Source organism: Mchenga conophoros, linkage group LG15 (genome assembly GCF_057382185.1).
Source record: "Mchenga conophoros isolate Kocher_MC1m ecotype Shallow Benthic linkage group LG15, M_conophoros_male_GT1.1, whole genome shotgun sequence".
NCBI lineage: Eukaryota > Metazoa > Chordata > Actinopteri > Cichliformes > Cichlidae > Mchenga > Mchenga conophoros.
Genome location: NC_140540.1, coordinates 10,789,124 through 10,805,463, shown reverse-complemented (window position 1 = coordinate 10,805,463; position 16,340 = coordinate 10,789,124). Strand labels below are relative to the sequence as shown.

Sequence of the window (16,340 nt, the reverse complement as noted above, 5' to 3'; positions counted from 1 at the left end):
GACAGCAAACAACAAAGAGCAACATAATAATAGAGAAAACAAAGCACCATCACAATAAACTAGCTAGTCATAGATATCAATATTTACTAAATAATAAACGATATTGTGCAGCACGCAAGATAGACAGCGCACAGTGTGCTTTGAGGCAGCAGCCAAGAAAGCTTTAGTCCGCGTCTGTGAATACCCATGTGTGCATACCTGTGTGGATCAGCATGCTTGCATTCCAAAGGTTTCTCCATGTAATGATCTGCTAGGGAGTGTGGGGGGGCCACAGCCCCGTCCTCCAGGGTGTGAAGCAGGTATGGAGGAGATCAAAACTCCAGACATCCAGAGGCCCCCAGAACACAAGAGACCATGGAAGACCAACAGACCAAAACTTCTTCTTGCTAAGCGGCAACACCGATAACCACCAGACTACTGCGCTGTCCCAAACTTTTGTTTTTATATTTTAACTGAGCTTCTGTAACAAAGCAATTTCCCCCCTGGGATCCATAAAGTATTTTAATTCTGATGACCACACAGAAGAAAGAAAAATTAAATAACAACAACAATGTACTTCTGGGGGCATAGCTGTGATCCAGACCCTGTTTGATTTTTGTTTTTTCTCACAGCCATTGTTTAAATATTTTTAGCTACTCAGTTTCAGATCAGAGTGTCTCTTAAGATGTGTTGAACTGTTCAAAGGGGTTTTTTCCTCTTGACTATTAGCAGTTAAACTTCAAACTTCAATAAAAAGCTGCTGAGTCATTCATTAACAAGAAAAAAACATGCTCAAAATCTTTAACAGTCTGATCTCATGTTTACTATAGACAGCGACTGCTGGGTTAAGCATGAGCCACTGTGTATTCATTTAAAAATCTCTTTTTCAAAGACCTCTGGTGCTCGGGGAAACAAATGACACATTATCCTGGTGGGCTGGCCTCTTAAAATAGCTGCAGTTTAGCTTAGCTGTAGCTTAAGACCATTCACCTGATTCAAAGATCCTTAAATTCCTGTCTCAATGCCTCATTATACAGTAAGCCAGCTGGAAATGCAAGCCAGGTTGTAAGACATGTAAGAGAGAAAAAACAAATGTTATCAGATTTTTTTTTTTTTTTTAGAAAAGCACACACACACATAGAGTGAGTGTTTTTGTGGCTTTTATGGGTGTTTCTAACGCCTAGAATAGTGTATGTTTTTGGTCACAGGTGTTTTAACCCAAACAAGTTGTTGTGCAACACTTCACTAAGGTTGTGTTCTGAATTCATTAGTGGGGTAATTTTACTACTTACGCCACAATAAGGTGCAAAACAGAATCATTACACGGCCGACACTGAAAACAGGGTTACATCACAGACAAATGTCCCCAATAACCTGTTTCGGTTTATTCTATTGCTCGTATATAAAGTTTAGTGTCAGCTGACGTAAGCCACGACTGGCCGTCAGGATCCATCTTCAGTCAGATCAGTGACCTTTGATAATAAAGTTAATCACAGGGTCAACTGTTCACCTGAGACCATTTCTTGGAAATGCATCAACACATTCTTACTGTATCAACACAGAGGTTATTTACGGGCGAGGTGGCTCTGATGCAAACAGGCACATCACTAATCAATCCCCTTAATTGTCTTTACCCACACACAATTACCAGCCCCCCAAATTAGAAATTCAAAGGATGGAGTGACGTGTGTTCTTTTATACTTTACTGGGACCTCCTGATTGACGTCTGTACATTTTTGTGTTCCCTTTATTTACGGGAAAAATTATGTTTTACCATTTAAAAAAAACAGCATTTTTAAATTGAAACCCATTCGAAGAGTTCTTTTTATTCTCAGTGGTGTTTTCTCATTTAGACATTTATGACATAATTTTAATTCAGACAGTGAAGTTCTTGTTTTTAACATGTCAAGGCTGGAGTACAAACTAATGGGAAACATAATGCATCCCTACTGAATTACAATCCTGTATTTAATGAATTTCCCCAAGGCTTTAGAAAGCACCTACAGTGTTTACTAATACTGGGTGTCTAATATCTAATAGACTTTTAATGTTTCAGCAAAAATATCAGTGAATGTTAATCACTGTGGTCACTGACAGGAAACATGACAGTAATAATACTGTTTAACTAACATATTTACAATTCATTCTTTGAGAAGTGCTTGAAGGTCAAGTATCATAGTTACTAGAAACTAATTACTCATGTTGTGGTAACAATACCCATTAGTGGACTAATTGCTGCTGTACATAGTCACGTATGGTCATACCTGACCCACTTGGGTCAGGTATGATCAGTCGTGGCGGGACACAACGGGGATTATCCGGCCTGCTTTTAACATCTGACATGGACACACACGTACAGAGCTTAAACAAGAGATTTGGGCCATTGTAGTGCTTGTTAAGCATGCTTAACCTGTTAATTGTGTACCTGTGCTTCACTAATACACTAAGACAGTTACATGTGGTTTAAAAAGTGATGCAGCAGTGACGTTGCAGCTTCTTGTCATTTTAAGGCTGTTTTAATAACCTCTCTGTACTACTGAGAGAATGGAAGTCTTGTAGCAGAGCATTTTGGTGTCATTCAGGTGAAAGCTTTGGTTTTGTTACCTTTGACCACCTTCACTCCATCATTTTGGCTTCAACAAAGAGGAAAAGCTTTAAAAGTGAATTACATGCTCTCTTTCCAGCAGAGGATGACACATAGACAAAGTCAGCAACTATTAAGTGAGTGTAATGCAGAATTTTGCAGTTAAAGAGCTGAACTTTTCTCTCAGGAACTGGCAGAGAATAGAAACATGAAATGAACAACAATGTTGCCTCATAATGCTTAATCATTAAATAAGCAACACTTAAACTTTGTTGACTTAAATAAATATGCCAGTGTCATCTTTGCAACTTATTTCTGCTACCATCATGTGGTCAAAATTCAACATTCTGGGTTTACTTTAAACAAAGAAAAGGAAAATACCGATAATCTGAAGTTTCTTGATTTTTAATAGCATTTAAGTAACAAACCAAAACTGTTACTGTAGTCATTCATACTCATTGAGAGATCTTCACGATGGATCAGCCAGGAGGAGGGGAGGATGACCGCAGATGGATGTGGTGAAGGAGGACATACAGAGGGTTGATGGGACAGAAGAGGACACAAGGGATAGGGTGCAATGGATGATCCACTGCTGCAAAACCCAAAAGGGAGCAGCTGAAAGAAGGAGAAAAATATTAAATAGCAAAAAAAAGGCTGTGAATTATGCAATGTTAAAGGAAAAAAAACAACCCACAACGTATCAGAGAAGAAATGTGTGATAGTTTGAAAATTATTTGATAGGGGTGTGCCACAGGGATCAGTCCTTGGACCTCTCCTACTGGAATGTCAAGAATGCAATGTTCCTTTTTTTATGTATCACTGTGCACCAGGCTCCAAGACTGAGTTAGTTTCCCACAACAAATAGTGTGGAGTTATAATTGGTAAGTGTCAATTTTATGACTCACAGACGGCAACTGGTTTTAAAAAAAGTAAAGTTGGAGTCTGGGATTTCTGTTTTAAAACTTTGTAATTAAATCAAATACTTCCTTTAATTTGAGGCAGGTAGGAGATTTTTTGCTACCACTTTTGAATTAGTGCAGGGTTATGCTGCTACGCTATCTACTGAGCACTGAGATTCATCACAAATCTTAAAGCATTTAACGGTTACTGCCTATTTTACGCTTGAGTTATGCTAGTCCTTCTTTTAGACTCAGTCTATCAAGGGCTGAGTCTGCGACCCAGCGTTTTGAGTTTATTTTACATTTTACATTCTTATATTGGAAATACGTTAAGTTCTTGTGTGGTTATTACCAGCTTGGATTTAGTTGAGTTTTACTCTAGTTTATGTTTCACCTATGTCTCCTTTTTTCTGAGTCTTTTTCTGTTTGTCATGTGTTGTCTCCTCTTCTATGTAGGTTCCCCTTGTGTCTCTCTCCTCTGTGTCCCTCTCCCTCTCCCTCTTGTATCAAGCTTGCGTGTCCCAGTTCATGTCGCTCCATTTTTAATCTGTTTTATTTTGAAAGTTCTGGTGTTTCCATGTTCAGTGTGTTTAGTTTTACTTTTCCCTGTGACATCATGATCATTTGTGTCAGCTGTGTCCCCCAGGGGTTTCCACTTCCCTCAGTATCCTTCTGTGCATTTAGGTCTTCTGTCTTCCTCTGTCCTTTGTCGGGTTGTCTGTTGTCTTCGCGGCGAGTCATATCTGGTCACAGAGTTTTTTGGCTGTTTTTTTCTTACTACTGCTCAGGTTCATGTTCATGTTTTTGATTCTTCATGTTCATGTTTTGCATGTTCCTGTTCAGTTCCATGTTCCTGTCTCTCACGTCTTAGTTTTCATAGTTAGCTTAGCTGCTCCCAGCTTAGTTTCTAGTTTTTATTTGTCCCAGTACACCTTGTCTTGTTTTCTGTTTTTTAACATCAACCTGAAATAAACGGCTTGCTTTTTTAGTAAGGATTCAGTTCTGCCTCTCCCTTGTCTGCTTTTGGGTCCACACCATAAACACACCAGCGATCCCCGCCGTGACACAGTCACCTGTATATTCATTTCCACAAAGCAATTTTAGCAATTCTGCTCCAATCTTCCTTAATGTCCTACATACGTCAACAAAATAGTTTGGGTCTTAGAGTTATTCCCTCTGTCAACATCCGTAAATCTACTACTTTCAGATACTCCCTTAAAGAGAGAGACACCACAACATGTTTGCAAAGTTGCATCTGCTCCTGAGATCAAACCATAGGTCTTTTGCTTGTAAGGTGTGTAACCCACTACACTACGAAGCACTATTTGTGTCTACAACACATTCACATTTGCTGCTCCATTCACTTACAGACTGCTGCTTATCCTAAAGTTTTAAGTTACCTTAGCTTTGTGGTTGATATTTGGGAATCTTTTTACTTTTCACTCTTTATCTTGGTTTATTTATTTTGTTTATTTTGCTGTGTGTACATTACAAATCTTTGTAACCACTGCTGATTGCTTATAGCCTGTCTTGAGCAGTGTGTTGTTGCAAAGAGAACTTTTAAAATCATCTTTCAGATTTTCCCGGTCTGATAAATGTTGGAAAACAAGTTATTTTTAACACCTTATTGTCTTTACACCGTATTTATGCTCACTGTGGTTGCTCAGCAAACAGAAGGAGACGGGCTGAGATTAACTGTGACTCAGCAACTATCTGATGAGATCCACAGGTCACTGCAGCAGAACATGTTAGCCAAGAACAGAGATTAAAGCTTTAATTACTGTATGTCCACAGGCCAACTCACCAAGATGTTCCTAAGAGAATATCTGCTGAGCTGAGCTGTGCTTCTGTCACATAAAGAGTGACTTAAACTCAAATGTTTGCTCTCTGAACACTGCAGGACATTATATATATGTTTGATTTAAACATTAGGTAAGAGTAAAACCACCAAACACTCATAAAAATCAGGCAATATGTGCCTAAAAGTATCAATGGGCGAGAAATTAAAGGAAGCCCTGATGGGTGTGTTGCTGCCTGTATTTATGGGGCACTGAATGATCTCATGAAGATGAATATTATATGAATTTATGCCATGGCCTTAACAATCATCAGATCTCAGCCCAGCAGCCCTCTCCATCACCGTCATCAAAATACCAAATTAGGTTGTACATTCACGCATCAAGTAAAGTTTCAGAATTCAAACCTAGACCATTCTCACTCAAATGCAGCCATTCCTTCTGTATATTCCAATAAACATTAAAGTCATTATAGTTTTCCTCCTCTCTTTCCTTACAAAAGCCCTGCCTGTATGTTCAAGGACTGTCAATGAAGGGCACGTAAAACACTGAAAGGTGAAGACAGAAAACAAAAGGAAAGGTCAGAAACCATAACCGTGAGGGTAAGTCAGTGAAACAGCATGATTTAAAGCTGTTTAGCAGGTTTTGGGGGTTTTGGACACCATCAGGGCCAGAGCTTGGAAAATGCATGCTTTTTCAATCCTGCATTTGGGATTTTAAACGTAAATATAAATCATGTTTCCACTGGTCTCAGAGGCAATTGCACAAATTGTGCTGTATGTCTGAGGGCATTTCCCCTAAGATAGATGACTTGGCAGTAGCAATGTAGCTCAGCTGCACTGTTATATATGCCAGAGGATTTTCTACATAAGTGTTATCAAACACTTGTAACTCACTGCTTCAGCACAAAGAGAGGAGACATTTACGTGATCACACCTCGTTAATTTTGAAGTGTAGGCCTAACACCGGTTAGATGTGTCTTTGCATATACAGCTCGCCCTTAGTGTTTGGGAACAATCACGCACCCACAAAGCTGCTGTTTCCTCTTTAAGTCTATAAATAAGCCCAGGAAGGACAAAACATGACAAAAAAAAATACATTTCTACAGAATTAAAGATCATTGATTGAATTTCTTTTTCTTTTGACTAATGAATCTGGGAACACGTGACTGTATTTGCATAGAAAAGATAATGAGCTGCTGCATTTTAATAAGGTTCATATTTTATTGTTCTATTTATTCTTTTACTTAGTAAATGTGCAAACTTTCCTTTTAGTATTTTTCTAGCAATTTATTCCTTTTAATAGTTCCAGTCATTTACTGTTTAAGCAAACAAATGAAATGAATGAATGAATGAATGAAAAAACTCTGAAAGCATTATATTTTGTTCTTTTTTTAATTTTAAATGCCAAAAATATAACTTAAAAAAATAAAGCTCTTTTGTTGTTAATGAGGTATTTAAAAGAAGAAAGAATGTGTGAGTACAACATACAAATTCATAGGGTTAAAAAAGGAAAAGTGCTTTCTCACATCAATCTGTTTATGCTTCTGTGTGTACATGGGAATCTGATAGAAATATGTCTTTATTTCCCTCTTTATGCTTCACAGATATATGAAACTATTTGCTGAAAAGTTACATTTCAGCCTATAAATCATCTATGAAAATCCAATCATAATTGAATGACATTCTAAAGTCAGAATAGAAACAGGAAAGTATGTAATAAAGAATATTTTGAAAAGCTACATTTTTGATTCTAGTTATCTTGGTGTATTTGAGGGGAAAAGACAGATTAGATATCTATGCGTAGCAAAAGTTAAAGCGTAGGAGTCTCTCCCTGCTGATGCTGCTGGTGCTGGTGTTTGGTTATGTCTTGTGAAACCCCTTGCATAACTGCTGACATTAGTGGGTCTCGTTTTGGCACCACAAATTTGCAAAACCACCTTTTTTTCTTTAATAATGTGTGGAACTGATTCAAGAAGAGGATATAAGCTATAAGAAAGGGACATACAGTACGAGAGGAATGCTTGCTTTTCTTGTGGCCTGCTGTTGGTCAGAGGCGCTTTAATTTTTTGTTGTCTACATTGACAGATTGTTTCTTGTTACAAAACCCACTGGAGGTGCCGCTGTACAATGCACATTATTAAGTCAGGCCATCTTGTTACAATTTCCCTCTTTTCATTAACATGTGCTTGTATTAGGTGATTATAAGGGAGAAATAACTCTGAAAATACCTACAAACACATACAGTCTCACCAACGGTATCAGGCTTATCAGGTTTTGTGGATATGCCCCTGATCCCCTCTCATCCATCGCTCTGGTAGAAAAGACATTCAGCTCTTTGTTGTTGGCTTTAAGGGACGTAACAAGAGCCTGCTGAGGTGACGGCTCTGAAACACAAAGGACCTCTGTGTGTGTGTGTATGTGTGAGTGTGTGTGAGTGTGTTTTTGTGAACTTGAATGAGGCAGACTAAGAAAATGTCTCTCTGTCCTGATTCCAGATGTTCTTCTCTTCTTCTTTTTTTGACTGCTCCCTTTAGGGGTCATCGCAGTGGTTCATCTGCTGCAGTCTCACCTCATCATGTATGTGACACCAACCCTCTGCTTGTCCTTCACGGCATTCATGCATCCTCTCTTTGGTCTTCTGTGGTCTTTTCCTCATTTCTGGCAGCTTCATCTTCAACATCCTTCGTCCATTATATCCACTATGCCTCCTGTGCACATGTCTAAACTGTCTCCACATTGCCTCTCTAATGTTTGCTCATTAGTAAGATTTCCTGATGTTCCACCCCGAGGAAACAGGTTTTTCTTAAAACCCAGAAGAATAGGCATGTTTAGCTGTGCCCACTGTGGCCACCACACTGGTGTGACTGTTACCAAGTGGTTAAACCCCATTTTAATCACTGCAAGTATCACAAGTTCCCAGTATATTTCCACTCATTTTCCCTGTAAGTAGCACAACTGCAACCATGACTGGCTCCTACCAACATAGAGCAGGGCTTGTTCCCAAAGCAGCTCACATGTACATCTATAAGTGGGTCAGCCTTCACTTGTTAGCAGTTCAATGGAAATGTGACTTTCTGAAGTGTTTGTCAATTTGGCTGATTTGAAACAGCATGAATCTCCAGCTGTTAGAGAACAATATGTTATTTCCCTGCAGAAAGTAACCAACCAAAAACCTTAAAAAGGCAGAAAGCAAAACAAATATCTGTTTAAATCACGAGATATGATTTAAGCACATGCTCTGGGGATTTTCTCTACTTTGTGAACTGAAGTGATTGACAAACCAGGTGGGACTGCAGTGGAAATTTATGAAATACCAGTATTCCTTCAAATATTTGCTTTGCTGATAATGTTCCCTCAGCTTGTGTAAATGATGGGTCATTTCCTTTCCTCCCATATTGTCCAGGTTGTGCACTTGTTGCGTCCTGAGAAAATGGCTAAAAACAAGTACGCTGACATCTAGTGAGCACATAAAGCATTACCTTCTTTTCATTTACATAGCAGAAAGTTGTTTTTCTTCAGATCAGGACTCTGAAATTTGCAGGATACACAAAAAAGACCTTGTGTTGAGTTCTACTGATTTATTAGCACACACGAATACACTGAACAGTACAAAATAATGCATTTTCAGAGGTGCTGAGTTGTGTATTTAGAATGCTTCAGGTAAACCTTAACGATCCATGACACCACAGCTCAGTTTTACTACTTATAAATTAAAAAATAAAAATAATAATAACACAGAAGCACTCTGGTGGCATGCAAATAATCTCCTCTGGCCTTTTGTAACATCAAAAGGACCTAGCTAAATAAATAAAGGATATGATGATGGGCTTAAACATACACAGTTCTAATTACAAACTCAGATAATCAGCAGTATTTGAGACATTTTATGCCATTAGTCCACAAACACTAACAAGAAAGCTAAACGAGTAAAGCTTCAGCAATAATAAAGCATAACAACAACATATTATTTAAAATCACCCTACGGAGATTTGAATCTTTGCCATGCAGTTAACAGACATAAAAAAGCACACTTCTTGAACTGCTATATCTATATCTGTATTTCAGAAGCCTCTCACCTTTACGTATAAGCTTATCTAAAAAAAGACAGAAGATCTTTGAGGGATTGCAGCATAACTGCACCTCCTCTGTGACCTGTTCACGCTAAACTGCTTTAGCCAGGTGATTATGACACAGTCATCTTCACAATTACAGTTTAACTGATCAGTTTTATTCCCTGTAGGCAATACATTCATATGCTGTCAAAGGGTTTTTTCCATTGAAATTTACTGTGCACAGAAGATACCCGCCCCCACTCCCAGAAAAGGAGTCTACCTATGTTAAGAGACCGTAGTGGTCATTCATCTACATTCACTTTGATTTACAGTGGGGTGCAAATGGGAGAGATCCGGGTGGATTCACATGGCTGTCCAGGTGGTACCCAGGGTGGCTGTCCTGGTTCCTATGCCTGACACCAACACAGCAGTGCTGTGTGTCAATCCAGCCAGACGTCCCCCAGTCCAGCTCACATCACAGGCTGGTAGCACACCACGTCATTGGCTACTAATCTCATTCAGCATGCAATATGTACACGATTATATACAAAATATGTACACACAACAAAAAAGTGCAAAACAGCATTGCTCGCATCTCAAAGGCTTCACATTTCTTATGTTTCTGTTAAAGCATTTTTCTTTGTGCTCTTCTGAGCAGCCGACTGTGAGCAGGCAGATTTTCTTCACTTCTCTGGCATTTTGATAGAGCGGAAAAAGATATCAGAAACCCACGCTGTCAACTCTCGACAAGAATTGAGAGTGAAAGCAGACTTCAGTTACCCTGATTTAAATATGCTTCTAATTTGATCTCTCTGTTACACAAGAAATCCAAGAAGCACAAACAGGCCAAGACATCACAACGCTGGCTTTCCTCCTCCAGAAAGAAGAGGGAGCTGGGATCTCTGTGTTACATCACAGAGTTTGCCAAAATCTCACAGATAAAGAAAGGAATGATTAAAAGATTGAGGATTTTGGAAGAGATTTCTTTAGGCTTGGCTAAGCTGTATTTAGTGTCTTTGAAGACCGCTGATGCATTTTGCTAAGTGCTTTAGCCTGTGAATCTGTTTCAAAGGCCAGCTCTGACTGAATACTCCCACAGTAAGGCACCAAACATGGGCTGGGACTGTGGCTCGAGTGCAGCATCAACAACGTTCAGCAGAAACATCAAAAGCTGCCTCTGTGTTACTGCATATAGGTTGAAAAAAAAAAATGCACGGTACTTGAAGTAAGAGGGATTTTTTAAAATATGTTTTTCTGCTTTTTAACTGCACTATCTGAGCCTTAAGGCAACAATCTTGTCAACTCAAATACCACAACATTATAACAAATTAAATATTGAACTTTAACCACATGAAGGGAATAATTAGTAGGGATGCACATAAGAAAAAATACAGAACAGAAACATACAATGTGGTAACATCACTTCAATCGACAGTTTGAGTTTTTGGGAAATAGCCTTATTTATTATTTATCCCATCATTTTCACTTGTTTCTGCTTATTGTGAATTTTGAGCCAGGAAACAAAATTCATCAACATCCCTAAACCTCACAAAACTGGAAAGTGTATAAATCACTGTGAGGTTTAGAGGTGTTAGACTGTTTCTTAACTACAAAAACAAACTTGCTGGAGTCCACATTTAATAAGCGTATTTCCCAAAAGAAAAAAGAAAAGTCTGTGTGTTCTCCATCCATTTCATCTAAAGAGGTGATTTGAGGGCTTGTAGTGCAGCGTGAGCTGGCGTGAGCTGTAGCCGGACATGCCGATACCCACGAGACCCAGCAGGAAAGCCATGCGCGGCGTAGCAGGGCCCTCCCGGCTCTGCACCACAGTCTGGGCTGCCTGGGTCTGAAAGAGAGAGCAGGGGTCACCACCACCACTCAGCAGCTGCGACAACCTCCACCACCGGGCACCACCATCATCGCCAGGGATGATCCTCCTGGCTCTGGCTGCGGTTGAATCAGTGAACAGGTGGCCCTGGTCGCACACCTGCTTCAGCCCAGCAATCGTCTTACCATAAGGGAACAGCCGTGCTAGAATCTCCACTTTTGTGAATATTAAGTATTTGTTCAAGTATTTGTATATACTACATATATATATATATATTTAAATATAATGTTTTTCCTCTACACCCCCCCCCCCCCCCCCCCCCAATTTTTTTGCACATGTCGAGGAGCGTGTCAGGCTACATTTCACTGTGTGTTATACTTGTATAACTATGCATGTGACAAATAAAGAACCTTGAACCTTGAACCTTGAAGCACCCCATACAGCTGATGCCGGTGTTTCAGTCCTCTGTGGGGGGTTTTGGAGGGGTCTCAAAATTTAGTGCCAATCCAACACATGCCCTAAAGTCAGACACAGATTCAGTTACTTTCTGAGCTCAACACTGGTGTGCCAGGCACTATCCAGTGAAAACTAGGAGTCTCCAAATGTATTTATTTTATTTTATAAATGGAGAGATTGAGCGTTATATTATGAACAGTTTTTTATTTAAATCTATTTTTAGATGTCTGAAAAATTGACTTACACAGAGCTAAAAACATGAATATTCTCCATATTTAGGAGATAAAGTTATAAATAGTTAGCAAAGGAGTACAGCCTTTTGTTATATTGCTCATAAAAATGAAGTTCTGTTTACACAAATCACAATCCTGTTTTACCGGAGTACGAGTTAAGCTCCTGAACATAAGCTGGGATGAACTGAGCCACAGTAATAATCATTTTTAAAACAGACACAAACCATACTGGAGGTTTCTAAAACCAATACAGTCCCATATACCCTCCAGGGTCGCATGCCATGCTTCTAGAGATCTAATTAGAGGGCATTAACCTGACCCCAGGAAGCGAAGGAATCTCTGACTCAAATCCATTTAAGACAGGCTGCTCTAATCCTCTATCCTCAATCCGACCATGACACACACTAAACCTGGCATTTTGAGCACAGCGATGACTTAGTGGAATCATTTTCAAAAAGGATTTGTGGTGGTGGCCAGTGTAATGCAATAACAGAAACCTAATTTTTACCTATGTTATGGAAAATTCTTTGCTCAAATGGCTGCAAAAAGAAATATTACTGAGGTGAAATTTGTCATGGTTTCGTTTAAAATCTACAGCCTTTTGTTTTTCTTTTACTGAAGCACAGTTAAATTTGTAGGGCCTCGGCTCCAGAGCTCAACAGTTGTTTGTTGTTGGAGACGCTGCCTCCACTGTTTGTGCCACTGCAGATGTCCCCTAATGTCTACCCAAAGAAGAAAATTACCTCAAAGCATCTTACGTACCTGGAGGTATCTAATATATCCAGGGGTCAGCCGAGGGATGCGGAAAAACATTGTTGTTGTTGTTGTTCTCGCTGATGCTTCACAGGTGAGACCACAAAACCCCTCTGCGAGTTTCCCTCAGGACGTTCAGCCAGGCAACTGTTTCACTGGTTATCCCTCTGCTTCTTAGTGTTATGTGACTCTTTGCCCTCGGTTCTCTTCCCCAGGCTGAGTGTGGAGGCAACAGCAACTCTCCCCCGTGTCCAAAAACACACACGCAAACACACCTCACCCACTCACTCAGACACACACCTGCACAGTGATGATCTCCCCTGAAGGAGTCCAGCCTCTGTAGGTAGTATATAAACCCTTGACCTGATTGCGTAAGCTGGTCACATGGTTTTGGACGGTGCTTGTGTCTTCATGCGGTTGTGCATTTGTGTCACTGATGGATTAGCAGAGCTATTGGAGGTGCAGTGAATTATTATCATACTTGTGAGCGGTGTTCCAAGTCCAGTGGCCACCGAAACGTTCAATCAACCGACGACAAAGCAGCATGGGATGTCTGCAGTCTAGATCTGCTACCCATTGAAAGCATTTTGTTTATCAATGGAAATCTGCTCTGTCAAGGATGCGGAAACATTTTGCACACAGAAACATCAGTTTCTGAATGAGAACATATTATTCAAAATATTTCTAAATAACAATATATTATATTTTTAAAAACATGTCTGTTTCCACCCTTTGGTAGAATACAGTACTTAACAAATTTATATACGACCAGCCATAAAAATAAGACAGCAAATCATTTTTAAGTCTCTCTAAAAGCCTCCTTAAACTATGTTTAAATTTTGTCAAAAAACAAACTGAATTCATGTTTTTATTCCCCAAAATTTGAGCTGGGACACTGGACACTTTCACAACTAAAACTAAAGTTTCTGTTTAGGTAAGTAACTATAAATAGGCATGTAAAGAATAATAATGTGTGCTACTGTTTTATTTTTCTTCACCCTTCCAAACTAACCATACTTGTTCAGTCTTTTTCTAACTGAACTTTAACATTTAACATGCAAACTGAGGCCTGTAGAGTTTGAGATGTAGCTCTTGGAGTTTTTGCAGGTTCTCTGAGCATTGCATGGTCTAACCTTGGGGTGAATTTGGTGGGACACGTGCCTGAATGGTCCAGACCAGCAAACTACCAAACATCTGCTTTTATAGAGGTGTTGACACTTGCTGATGATCAATTAATTAAGTGCATTTAATTAGCAATGCCTGGCTGCTACTTTCCAGCTGATGGGGTGAGGCAGAATCAATAGATTTGTGTTCTAGCAATAAACATGCCTTACTATGGAAAAAGCCATCTTCACTGCTCAGTAGGAGTCAGGCCTGCTATGTAATAATGGTGACAGTGTTATTGTCCTGCAGTTCAAAAATTGGAAAATAAAAACTGTAAGGAAGCAGGACTCTGGTTATGTGTTTGGTGTCACGAAAGTGAGGATTTGACACTTGCTTCCAAGAAGGATTTCACAGACTCGGTGGTAGCATGTGACTGACAAGCTGCATCACAGAATGAAGAATGTGGAAACTTAATAACTCTCCACTATCCACAGTGCTTTGCTCGGTGCTCAGATTTTAAAAGTACACCAAAGGGAATATAAATTTAGCCTGTGGAAGAAAAATTATTTTCACTCCGTGTGCAGACTGTCTGGAGCCACAAAGGTTATGTTCACTTGTTCCTGAGTGCCTTTCTTTCTCACAGGAAAGTATACAAGATACTAATATTTGTCTTGAAGGGAGAACAGCTCAGGATGTCTTGAGTCACATGCCAGGAACAGATTAGCTCAATCTTATCAGAATCAGAATCAGAATCAGAAAGGGGTTTATTGCCAAATGTTGAGCAGGTTTACAACATTAGGAAATTGCTGCGGTGCTTCAGTGCAAACATAGTGTCATAAATAGCACTTAAATAGACATGGAAAAAAATAAAAGTAGGGATAAGAATTAAAAGTGCTACGTGGGAAGATATGTGCATGAGATATACATGAGATATATACATGAGAATAAGAATTAAGAGTGCTACGTTGAAAGATATATACATGAGTGCAGGTGGTGATCAGTGCCAAACATGGAATGATGCAGTGACACAGCGTAGGGTCATGTGTTAGTGGTGGGAACAGTCATATGGTTATTGTTCATGTGTCCAACAGCAGAGGGGAAGAAACTGTTCTTATGGCGAGAGGTTCTGGTGCGAATGGACCGGAGCCTCCTGCCTGAGGGGAGCAGGTCAAACAGACTGTGTCCAGGGTGAGAAGGGTCAGCTGAGATCCGAGCTGCACGCCGCAATGTCCTGGAGGTGTACAGGTCCTGCAAAGATGGGAGTCTGCAGCCAATCACCTTCTCAGCAGAGCGCACAACACGCTGCAGTCTCTGTTTGTCCCTGATAGTGGCTCCAGCGTACCACACGGTGATGGAGGAGGTGAGGATGGACTCGATGATTGCAGTGTAGAACTGCATCATCGTCCGTGTTGGCAGGTTGAATTTCTTCAGCTGCCTCAGGAAGTACATCCTCTGCTGGGCTTTCTTGATGACGGAGGTGATGGTGGGCTCCCACTTCAGGTCCTGGGTGATGGTGGTACCCAGGAAGCGGAATGAGTCCACAGAGGTGATGGGGGTGTCAGTCAGGATGATGGGGGGGAGTGGGGCTGTGTGCTTCCTGAAGTCCACAATAATCTCCACTGTCTTCTGGGCATTCAGCACCAGGTTGTTGTGGCTGCACCAGGACACCAGACGTTCAACCTCCCTCCTGTAGGCAGACTCGTCCCCGTCCGAGATGAGTCCAATAACGGTGGTGTCATCTGCAAACTTGATTAGCTTGACAGACTGGTGGGTGGAGGTGCAGCAGTTGGTGTACAGGGAGAAGAGCAGAGGAGAAAGAACACAGCCCTGAGGGGAGCCGGTGCTGATGGTCCGGGAGTCCGAGACATTCTTTCCCAGCCTCACATGCTGCTTCCTGTCCGTCAGGAAGTCAGTGATCCACCGGCAGATGGGATCAGGCACATTCATCTGGGAAAGCTTGCCTCGGAGATGGTCTGGAAGGATGGTGTTGAAGGCAGAGCTGAAGTCCACAAACAGGATCCTGGCGTAGGTTCCTGGGGAGTCCAGATGCTGCAGGATGAAGTGTAGGGCCATGTTGATGGCGTCGTCTACAGACCTGTTGGCTCTATATGCAAACTGCAGGGGGTCCAGGAGGGGGGCCGTGAGGGTCCTGAGATGGGAGAGAACTAGGCGCTCAAAAGACTTCATGACCACAGATGTCAGAGCCACGGGTCTGTAGTCATTTAGTCCAGTGATCCTAGGTTTCTTGGGGACAGGGATTATGGTGGAGGACTTGAAGCAGGCAGGCACATGACATGCCTGCAGTGAGGAGTTGAAAATGCCAGAAAACACTGGGGCCAGCTTATAGACATGCAAGTGTGATTAAAGGAACCTCTAATCACTTAATCACTCAAAAACAGTGCATTTTAAGTTTTCTGTAAATTTGCCTTCGCTATTATTAGGCACGGATAAATACAGATTCCTTGAATGCGACTTCAAGCTGCCTAAAGCCAGGATGTTGACCTTAGTATAAGCAGACACAAGCGAGTCATGTGATTCTGCAGCAGACTGAACCACTGTAAGAGAAATCCATATAAAGTCTATCAATAATCTGTTATTCAGGAAAATTGTGAGGCTAGTTTTAGGTGGGTACCTGAGAACCCGAGAAGTACATA

General features: G+C 40.6%; 1 long non-coding RNA gene across 1 annotated transcript; it reads right to left on the bottom strand.

The window, feature by feature from the left end:
• Nucleotides 1–8,818: 8,818 nt before the first annotated feature.
• On the bottom strand, nt 8,819–12,898 carry LOC146557813 (uncharacterized). The gene is made up of 2 exons (XR_014888646.1): nt 12,592–12,898; nt 8,819–11,158 (listed from the first exon to the last, which is right to left on the bottom strand). It is a non-coding gene; the product is annotated as an uncharacterized LOC146557813 (long non-coding RNA).
• Nucleotides 12,899–16,340: the final 3,442 nt, after the last annotated feature.